Source organism: Tupaia chinensis, unplaced genomic scaffold, assembly GCF_000334495.1.
Source record: "Tupaia chinensis unplaced genomic scaffold, TupChi_1.0 Scaffold000002_1, whole genome shotgun sequence".
NCBI classification, from domain to species: domain Eukaryota; kingdom Metazoa; phylum Chordata; class Mammalia; order Scandentia; family Tupaiidae; genus Tupaia; species Tupaia belangeri.
Window position 1 is genome coordinate 2869596 of NW_006159428.1, and position 11880 is coordinate 2881475.

The 11880-nt window shown below is 34.9% G+C and overlaps 1 protein-coding gene across 2 annotated transcripts in view; it reads left to right on the top strand.

Annotated features, from left to right (window-relative positions):
• Positions 1 to 11880, top strand: part of ST8SIA4 (ST8 alpha-N-acetyl-neuraminide alpha-2,8-sialyltransferase 4) — a 114270-nt gene that overhangs the window by 72299 nt on the left and 30091 nt on the right. The window lies entirely within an intron of this gene.

Genomic DNA, 11880 nt, shown 5'->3' on the forward strand with positions numbered 1-11880 from the left:
GGCCTATCCACAAGTGGTTTAATAACTATATACCACATCATAGTCTTCTTTTGAAAGAATTAAAAAATTAGAGCTCCAATACCGTATGGGTTGAATTTTTTTAAAAATCCCAAATTCCAAATTTATAAAAAGTTTCAGGATTCAAACCACAATTCTACATGGTACCATTTATTCTAGAAAGGGGTAGAAGGCAATAAGAGTAAAAACATACACAATTTACAGAAATGAGTAACCTCCTTAGAAATAGTTCAGATTGAGCACAGAAGTATGTTCAGACTAGAGTTATGAATCTCTCTTCTCTCCCCTGATATACCATAGGATTTCTCATTTACCTTGTGCAGAAGAAGTGATTTCTTGGATTTTCACTGTGCCCTGGAGTGTGATAATATAAATAGATTAGATAGGGGCCAGGGAAAAGAGTACGGTCTCAAACAATTCTGAAAAATAAGGCAAACCAGACAGACGCCTGTTTGTTTTATTCTTTAGGTTCTGTGTAATAAAAACATGTTAGATTGTTTTATTTTTTAAAAACATATTTAATTAACCCAGGAACAGAAATATTCTAAGAGCAGATACAGACTGACTGAGGGAGGGATTATATGGCAGACAAAAATTATCCAAATGTGGTGCTGCCCAGGCTGGCCAGGAGACGAGGGTGGTATCTGGCTTCCTCTCATGCAGTGTGTTTGAGTTTGAGTGTGTGTGTATATGTGTGTGTGAGTGTGTGTGTGTGTTAGGAAATGACTTTGCATTATCTGAATTGTGACTCATGGTGAAATGGACTCCTTGGGGGAATTTTGCAACCCTCTCAGTGTTCTGGACCTTTATCCCCTTTGATTGGGGATTTTCTAACCAAGCTGATGGTTAGTGATATTAGGGAACATTTTTATAGCGGGTTCCTTGTTCTATTATAGCAGCACATGGAAAACTAATTTCAAATTCTCTTAGAAAATCCCCCATCTTTTACCATAAAGGAAACCCTAAGATTGCCATGTATTTTATTTTATATGTATGTATTTTACCTAGCAACTGTACTCTCTGCTTTGGATTCTTTAGAGTAGAACAGTGGGGTCAGCAGATGGAGTAGTGGTTATGTCGCTGGACTCCCACCTGGCCAACTATGATTTAAGTACCAGACTTGGTGGCTTGAAACTCACACTGGGCATTTGTGCATGCATGCCCAGGAAAAGAATAGAGGAAAAAGGGTTGTGGCAAGGCCTGCCCTCCTGGGGGATAATTCTTGCTTTCTTTCTCATCATCTCTGTCTCTGTCTCTGTCTCTCTTTCTCTGGTGAGTACATGCACCCTAAGGTCAAAACCTCCAAAAAATACATAAATAAAATTTTAAAAATAAAGTAGCACCGTGATCCTCTTTAAATTAAGTTTAAAATATTTTAAATGCTAAAACAGGTAAGAGAAAAACTTTAATTGCTTTGAAAAAAAATAGAAACATATTTGAAACATGAAAGACTCTTATATCAGACATTAGACAAATTTATAGTGTCTTACTGGTAAGACCAAATATGTTTGATACCATATGTGATATGATATCATGCAAAAGTTCAGTATTAGAAATAGATTACTTTAAAAAGATTCTAGATACACAAAAAATATTAAAATGATGAACTTATGACGTAAATATATAACGATGTCCCTGTAGCTAGGAAGTGCATAAGGAGGAGTGACCATTTGACATAATCTAGGTAGAGTTCTCTTTTATTTAGGAGACAATTTAAGCCCACAGCGTCATTAGGTACTCAGTGGCAAAGCCAGCAGTTCCTCTGTGGAACAGTGTAGCTTCGTATTAGTATGACAACATTTGTACCATCTATCATTTCTTTTTGATGAATGATCTTTCAATACAGTAAAACCTATTCATTTGCATATCTCTGTACTCATTGCCAAAATAATATTCAGGAAGTGAATGCATTCATATTTAGATAAGTTATCACAAATATTGAGCTGTTTCTGCCTGTGTTTTCTGGCCAGAGATAAAAAGAAGATTATTTTTCACAGACCAAAAAACAGGAAAGAATTAAACTGCCTAAAATTTATAACTAAAACTTCAAACCTAAGTTTTTAAATAGTTCTGAAATAGAATTCTAGGTTTTTTTTTCCGACTTTCCAAGAGAGAGCACAAACCGGATAGCTGGGTTCTGAAACATTTCGTTAAATTTAAGTTCATTTATTGACTCAGGCTTTCAGCTGACATCTGCAGAGCAAAATCAGGATTTCTTCTGGAAAATTGATTGATGGTGTGCCATATTACTTGTTCAGTCAAAAGTATCTATATTTGAAAATTTTTATTGTAAATGAAATTTGAAATAAAATAAACTTAAAATATTACTAGGCCAGAGAATGAGCGAAATTCATATTGTAACCAATATAAATTTTCATACTCCAAGTTGATGAAATTCCAGGTTGTAGGAATAAGAATATGAAATCTGCTTTTAGAACCATCTTTGACAACATAGTTTATGTAATCTTGCTAAGAAGTTTAATGTGGATGACATCATGTTACAAAAAGAATTTGTCACTATCCTATAGTTTGCTGACATTGTCTATTGGCATTTTCATTTGCTATTTACACATTCAGTATTCTATTCAAGACAAATATTCATGAAGATATACCTAGGGAAACTACCAGATAATATGTTTTATGTGTCTACAATGTTGATGACTTATAATTGAGTCTCTGGAATTCCAAAATTCTTCATTTTAAATTCAGATTAAACTAATTGCATTCTTATAGGTAAATTATTAATACATACTTGTAGCACTGTCACTTTTACCTTAACGTTGAACTTTTTTTTTTTTTTTTTTTTTGGTGTTCCAAATATAATCAGGTAATAATGTTGGACTGAAATGAGAAGAGATTAATTTAGATGTTACTTCTGGTAAAGGCAAATTTTTTAAAGGATATTTTTATTAGCTGTCTGATTAGTACTTACTGATCCATCAGCAGTCTAAGGACTAATTGTTGTTTTTATTAAAATCTTTGATTTCTTTCATTTCTCTTAAAGAAGCACTCTGTTGCCATTTCTGTTCCTATTCCTGAGTATAGATTAGGGATAGCAAGCTGATGGCTAAATTTTGATTCCAGCCTTCTGACCTGTTAAACAATACAGACATTTTAAAATCAAATCAGCTGACAACATTTAAGAACCATGAGACTTCAGGGCTGGAGGTGTGAGGTGGGTAAGGCACTGGACTCACACATGGCTGATCATTGTTGGCATCTCAGATATGGCTGTTTGCTTTCTCACTTTCTGGTTAATTAAAAAAATAATAATAATAACTGGAATGAAATTAATAATTAAAATAAAAACCATGAGATTTCAAATAGAAATTTTAATTTCTAATGATTCTTTGAAAAATAAGATCTGGAAATACTGGCCCTTTATTTCTTCATAACAGTGAGGAAGACAGAGCTTTTGTAGTCTGGGCATTGTTGCCCAATTCTTCACAGTCCCTTTTCCCACCAGGTCTCTTCCATCCTAGAAACTAACCTGATGCCCTCATCATGGTCTCTGGCTTTCTCCACCTCTTTAACCATTGGATTCATTTTTCTGCCTTTGGGGAGTTGAATGAGGTGTAACTATCTATGGTAACTGAGTCAGTCTTTGAAGTGCAGAAAACTTTGCATATCATCTAATCAAGGTCTCACTTAAAAATAATGATGTTAGGATATTCTTGAGCAGATTAAGTGACTCACTAAGACTCTATATACAGTAGCTTGGTCTCAACATACATCTTTGACACCAGCTTATAAAACCAATTACGAAATAGTTGCAGAAAATTAGGCAGCATTTCACCAATGGAGATTCCTTTCCGGCCGTGTGTGCTAGTAAATGTTTAACAACCAGCTCTCTGGGCAAACAAACAAACACAGATTTCTAGCATTTGTTGATTTTCATTGTGTAAATATTTCCACCATGTCCAATTTTAAGCTAACAATGAAATGTCAACTAACTTACAAAATTCCCAAAAATTTAACAGTGGCCCTGTGAATCAATAAGCCAGCTCTAGCATGCCAAAATAGATGTAAAAGTTCAAGGATATTCCTGTGTATATTAGGTATGAAGAAAACTGGAAACCATTAACATGGAAGTTATTAACAAAATCCTTTCTATTACACTGGCAATTCTATCAGAAATATCTTCTCACTTAATAGAATATTTTCCTTTTATTATATCTGTCATTATAGTTCAGATTGCCTAAAGAAAATGCACAGTGATATCTATAAAAGCAAAATCAATAGCTTTTACATAATTTATCTTTTTTGATTTATCATACTAATCAAAATAATTAAACATAATGGATATTTTATATAATACTCCCAAAGTGAATTCTCTAAATATTATTGACAAAAGAAAAAGTCCTTAAATTCTTCACCCCACTATTGAATTTGGCCCAGCTAAATACTTTTGCATAGCATTCAATTTTTTTTTTTTTTTTCTGAGAGAGATTTTTGCTATAGGGCAAATGTGCTTGCCAGAGAGACAGAGAGAGACAGAGGACAGGAAATGAGAAATGGCCCCTCAGGGAAGATGGCCACACAGCAATCCTTTCTCCTCTATTCTCCTCTTGGGTTTTGGGCACGCATGCACATGCGTCCAGCGTGAGTTTCAAGTCTCCAGGTCTGGCTGACCATTTGCTAGTCCAGCTCCTTAACCCATGGGCCCCCAGAATAGCATTCAAATTCTACAGTATTGATTAAAAATAGATATTCAATGTAAACATTATTTATCTATGCTATTTTTTTCTAAAATGCTTAAATTTCTTATTCATGATAGTTGTGAAATTGCATTTTTTAATGTATTCTTGTTTCTCTATTATAAATACTTTAAAGTATTTTGACAGATTTAAATTTGTTTATTGTCTTCTGTAAACTTGATAATTATGATCTTTAGTCCCACAGGTAAGAAATATGCTAACTTACAGAATTGGAAAAATTTGATTTCATAACTACTCAGCCTGGAAACCAAAATGATATTAGCAAAATGATTTGCAACTTATCCAAGAAAGTAAAATTACACTATATGATTTCCTTCAGTCAGAACTATATAGGAGGAAAAATAATTTGTGATATTTTATGTACAAACTGAAGTAGGCTCAGCTGCTGTGGCACATAGCCATTTAGGAGGTCCCAGATTCAGACACCAGGACTGTCTGAACCCACTCACACACCTGGAAATGCACCCACCAGAATGGTTGTCTGAAATGTGGGGGAGATAATGGAACTAGCAAGGCCCTGTCAAAGGAAAATGTCCATCTCTGTCTCTCTCTCTCTCTCAATAAATTAATAAATAAACAAAAGAAATATATTTTAATTATTGATAACACAAATGATTATAACAAATATTATATACACATGTGTGTATTTGTGTCTGGTTTTAAATATATGTATATGTTAATACATATATTTCTCTTATTGTCCATCCTACTTTTTTTTTTCTTTTTTTGGTGGGAGGAGAGATTTTTGCTAGGGCACATGTGCTCACTGGAGAGACAGAGACAAAAAGCGAGAACCCGCCCTCAAAGGAGGATGGTCATGCCGCAATCTCTTCTCCTCCATTTTCCTCTCGGAATTTTGAGCACAAAGGCATGCCGCAATCTCTTCTCCATTTTCCTCTCGGGATTTTGAGCACAAAGGCACAAGTGTCCAGCATGACTTTCAAGCTTCCGGGTCCAGGGCTCAAATAATGGTCAGCCATGTGGGGGTCCAGCAATGTAGTCATTACACCATCTGCTGGTCCCCATCCCATTCTATTTCTAATTTCATAATTATGATGCAGGATTTTATTGAACTAATTTTTAATACAAATTAAAATTAATTTATAAACATAAAAAAGGTGTTTGAGTGGAATGTAGTAGCTCAGAATTTGGGGGGAGGCAAATTTTAATCCCACCTGTGATGTTTTACCTAACTTCTAAGTATCTATTCAGAGATCTTTAGGTTAAAAATTGAAATATTATTTCTTCATCATTCCATAATAAAAAGAATCACATAACCAAAGAAAATTAAAACAAGATCTTTTGCAGTATCTAAGATTTTGCATAGCTTTTCATTGCTCTATTTTCTAGAATGCAGTTTTAATTTTGTAATGGAAGAGAATGGTTTTGTCAGGGAAACTTAATTTTAGCATTATACTGGCAAAATAGTGAATATTCTGCCTATAGCCTCTTAAATGCATTTGCATGGCTAAATGAGCTTCCATTGCAGCCACTGGATCTTAAATATTTTACCCCTCTTGTAAAAGAAGACTTGCCCAATGCTAGGAATTATTCAGTGGTGCAGACAGAGAATCTACTTCATTTCCCTTCACTGTGCTACATGGATGAAAAAAAGCCATAAGACAACAGACAAACAGAACATTTGATTTAGGGAAAACAAAAATAACATTTGCCGATGAACATTAAAAATACTAGTAAAAGGTCGCTGCTAATCACAGGATTTAGGAGCTCTATTTCTTTTATTTATTATCTGTAAAAAGATGGAAAATTGAAATGTGTGTGTGCATGTGTGTGCGTGTGTGTGCGTGTGTGTGTGTGTGAGGTGGGAGAATCACTTGGAGCAATTATTGAGCTCCATCCTCTGTAGTTTATATTTCCTCACCCATCACATATTGGGTTGTTGGAAAGATCATAACATATTTTTCTATGTTTCTATGCAAAAAATTTGTTATGACTTTTCTGAAACCCAGTAAAAGAATCATCCTTGTGCCCATGGGTTTGGAGAAGGTTAGAACTTTGAGTCTGTGGTGGGAAATGTATAAAAAAAGGAGAGAACTTAAAAGTAGAATAACTTGGGCTCTAGTATTCTAAAATTTTCCTCAAGACAGAATGGTGGAAATAGTTGTACAGAGCTAAGTTATATTATAAATTGGCTTATTAATTTTGTTGTGTTTTTCCCATAAATGTAAGGAAATGTGTGGTCTGGAAAATAAAGCCACTGGAATCAGTTAACCTCTCTAGTCTGCCTTTCTTCTTTTTTTCTCTTTCTTTTCTTCACTTTATTCTTTTTCTTTTTTGACTTTCTCTTTTACTTTCTTTCTTCTTTTCCTTTTTCTTTCTACTTTCTCTTCTTTCTTTCTATTCCTTTTTCTTACTTAATTTTCTTTCTCTTTTTTTCTTCCTCTCACTCTTTCTTTTTTTTCTTTTCTTTGTAAATTGAGTCCCTGAGGCACCTCTAACTTACTGATAACTCTGACTTTACAAGAGGAAAGTAAAGCTAATGATGAGAATGAGTTCTTAATTACTTCAGGCATTGTGGTGTTCACGTTCACACACACACACACACACACACACAAGCTGGGTGTTTTAGCACTAGTGAGTAAATGCTGTAGACTTCTTTTAATTCTCCTATGAGTAAAGTCAATAGCACTAACAAATGATATGGGAAATTAGAAAGGAATTCTTCAAAGGATTCCGTTTTAACATCACCACAGAGTAGCAGCAATTTTTCTATGACAGAGTTTATCCTTTTCAAACTATCAGCATTTTCTACCAAAACACAGTACACGTAGAATCTGGAAATAATAGAATAAATGACTTTCTAGAATTTGTTTTTTTTTTCTTTGCAATTATGCATAGTTCAAGTTTATTGCTTAGATTATTTTTTGGTTCTGAAATTATTTGTTCCCCTGAGAAATAGGAAATAATAACTTTGATTTGACAACTTGGAAAATTCAGCAAGGATTTATCATTTGCTAAAAAGCATGTTAACCAGTTCTATATTAGATTTTGGAAGGGGTTCTAATTTTCTATGTTTTTTTTTTTTAACTAGTTAGTGCAATAACTGATCATTAATTTCAGGATAACGCATCCAAACTCTATAAAATGCATATTGAACCCTCAATCACATCTTATATTTTAGTAATTTAATTTTAAAATTTGAAATTAATGTAATTACTTAAAAATGACACCTTTCAATTAGTTTACAAAGATTCAGCTCAACACGGTGTTTAAGGGAACAGATTTTGGAGCCAGATCACTTTTTCATCCCCAGCTCCACAATTTACCAGCCATATGATGTTGAGTGGTACGTCTTCATACTTGAGTTTCCTCGTCTGTAACAGAGGGTGATTAAGAGTACCTACATCATAGACCTGCTGGAAGAACAACTTGAATTGTATGTAAAGTACTTAGAACAGTGTCTGGAACATCGTCAGTGCTGAACAAGGTTTAGCTGTGTGCATCACTGAAAAATAGCTTCAGTAAACTCTCCTTTGGGTAATTAAGAAAAGCTTATTGTTCTCTCAAAATATTTTCCTCTATCCAGACAATATCCCCCTCCTTTCTACAGGTTTATTTAAATTAATCACAGTTGTTTCTAGTTAACCATCTTAAAATAAATGAAAAAGCTTTGGTTAAAAACAGAACAAAACAGAAAAGAGGAGACCTAGCAATCACATCTGATGCCTTTCCTTGATTTCAATGGCTCTACTCCAAACGTCTGATCTGATCTTCCTTTCCACTTCTGCATCTCTCTCAGTTTGAACTCCCCTGATGTTTAGCTTTCCATTCTGGTGACTATTAATAATGGATGCATATGTCCAAAGCATCTTCCAAAGGGGAAATAAGTCTGCTTCAAACTCGGCAGATGACATAATTCTACATTAGTGGCTGGTAAATTTCTATGGTCTTTTACCGTGTTACTTCTGAAAGACAGTTGGCAACCACAGCTTCCATAATGACTTTTCTGTGTTGTAAACTTCACATGAATCTTTTCACATGAGTGACTTCTGATGAGAAATTTTGTATGAATTAATAGGAATTGGTAGAGGACTTTATTTCAACTACCCAGTACTTTCAATCCTCTATGAAGTAAGTTGTTCAATTTTATCTTTGTTTTTAATTGCCAGAGGGTGAGTGCACTCTCTAAAGACAAAAGACCAGGATAGAGAAAGAGAGAGAGGGAGGGAGAAAGAGAAAGCACCTCCCTATGGGGTGTGGTCATCCTGAGATCTCTCCTCCATTGTTCCATCCTTTTGGGATTTGAGGCACATATGAACACATCTCTGGCATCTTCCCAGTAGGGAACGCCAGAATTTGAACTGTGGTAGGCCTTGTGGGATCCATTTCCTTTAACTGTTATGCTACAGTGCTGGCCCTGTTTATAGCATTGTGCACTTTCCAAGTTCAAATGGTCACATTTATTTTAGTTGAAAAGTTTTTTGTGTTTTAAAATAATGTTTCTTATCATGCATTTTTTTTAACTCATGTATCCATGTTAATGTGAGTTTAACATAATTTAGTTATGCTTGCAAAAGATGGCAACTTTTTTCAAATATGTGGATAACTATGCATGGCTATCAGAATAGCTCACACTTCCATGAGCAATTGACTAACTCCCTGTATGACAATCCAAGAGAGAAATATCACTCACATAGTCAGTGAAATTCTATATTGCTAATAGATCTGAGCTGATAATTATCTTTATAATGTATCTCTGAGAACTTTGTGTACAAATGGAAAAGGCCAAAATAGTATCATGTCATCATGTCTGGGATGTAGAAATGCTGCAGCTGGCCCAGACACAGTGACACAGGTACCCCTGTGCAATGCTGGAGCCACATGGGTAGCTGGGGTTTGGATCCCAGGTGGATCTGAACACCTCACGACTATCAGAGCCTGCCTGTGATCCCGGCTAGTTAAAAGGCTGGGCTGGGAGGATTGCAGTATGACAAAGCTCTGTTGAGGTCTCTCTCAAGAAATAAATGTATAAATTAAAAATAAATAATTGGAAATGCTACACCTGTACAAGCAAGGATGTACACTGGAAGATTTCTCATCCTTCGTTTCTTCCTTTTTCCTGTTTTAGCCATGTTTTCGTGACTGAAAAAATTAATAGAAGAAAGACGGGTCAATTTGATCAGGAATGGCAGCTTGAGATAGAGAAAAATCAGTTAAAATAAATCATACTCATATGTAAAACCATCACACTTCAATAAATTCCAAAATAATACTTTCTAGCAACTATGTGTTATATTCCCATTAGATACCAAATTTAAGGCACTGGCACAAACAGGAGCTTTATTTTTTTCATGTGAGATAGGTAACCAGAAAGTTACTGTATTTAATATCCAAATGAAGTTAAAATAAATGCATATTTATGGGGCCGGCAGGGGGCGTGGTAGTTAAGGATGCTGGACTGCCACATGGCTGTTGCATTTTGAGGCCTGGACCTGACAGCTTGCTTTCTCACTTTCCCTTTCTCTCTCTGGTCAATTTAAAATAATTATAATGACAAGTGGAATTAAATAAATAAGTAATTCTTTTTTAAAAATGCTCATTTCTAAGCATTCTCGTCCTTTGTGTGTCCCACACACTAACAATTGCTCATTTGTCACTAAAGGGTTTTAGGTTTTGTTATTCTCTCATTTTTCTACCTTTCTAAGCAAGAATGGGAACTGGAAGACGTCTCAGCTCTAGTTTTTTTTTTTTTCTTTTTTCCTGTTTTTACCTCTGTTTTTGTAGCTTAAAAAATTAATCTAAGAAGAATGGGTCAATTTGATCAGAAATGGCAGCTTGAGAAAGAGAAAAATCAGTTAAGAAAATAAATCATACTCATATTTAAAACCATCAAACTTAATTCTATTAAAAATAGACTTTAGGATGACATTAAAAAATTATATTAAAAATAGACTTTAGTATGATATAAACTAAATATATCTGTATGATATATGTGTATTTAAATTACCTTTTATTGTTAGCAGTCACCATGTATTATTGCATTACTACTACTCATTTGATTAAGATGTTTTTTAATCTCTTTGATATCTTTTTTGATATTAATTCTTCCATCGACTCATTCAACAGATGCTTGCTAAACTTGTCTATGTGCCAGGCATGTTGTTAGACAGACACAGTTTGGACCTCATGTAGATGGTTGTATCAACACCAGGAAATGACAATACATGGTGAGAAGTACTTAGACGGGGAGGATCTCAGAACAGAGTGAAGGGATTGATGAAAGGGAAAAGGCCTGCTGGAGAAATTGACATTTAGCGAATGTCAGGGAAAAAGAGTAGCTTTTCAGGCAGAGAAATGATACATGTGAAAACCAGACACCTTTTGCAATCATTCTCTTGTGTAATATCAGCCAACACCCATAGCAACCTGCTGTGTGTCAATCGCTAGCACCAGCCACTTCACGCTGTGTAAACAACTCTGTGAACTAGTTCTGCTTTTATCCCCATGTTCTACATAAGGAAATACAGGACGGGCTAGTCTCATAACTTGCCCAGGTTTACACAAAAGTCTAAGTTGACACTGGCGACGAGCCAGTCCAGCTGCTGGAGTGCAGCGTGTCTGCTCCCGCTCACTTCCATTCTGCTTTCACGTTTTCCAATTTCAAGTGGTAATGTACTAAAAAAAGTTACTTTCTTAAACTAGATATCCACTTTGCAGCAGAATAAAATCAGCAGAATTATTTTAGAGATCAACCCACAATCATTGAAATAATACAAATCATCCAAAAGCCTGTGCATCATTGGTCATGAATCATAAATCAGAAACAAGACTAGGAGTTCACTTCAACAAAGATGTATTCTCTTCCTTTATCTATAAGGTTCTGTGCTAGGTGCCAGGAATATAAAGATCAATTAATTTAATTTCTTCCTTCAAGGAGTTTGAAATTTGGCCTTCAAGGTGATAGGCGACCCAATAAAATGATGTAAAACTTAATGACGAATACACTCAAGCAGACACATGAGTGTGATGTGAGGGTAGAAGGTTCGTCTGATTGACCTTTGAATTCATAGCATAGTGTCGAGTGTCTGATTAAAACTGAAATTAATGAATTAATACAACAGTGTGGTTCAAGGGAAGAGTGGCTTCCATTAGGGCAGAGCATGAGCTCTTTAATTAACAGCAG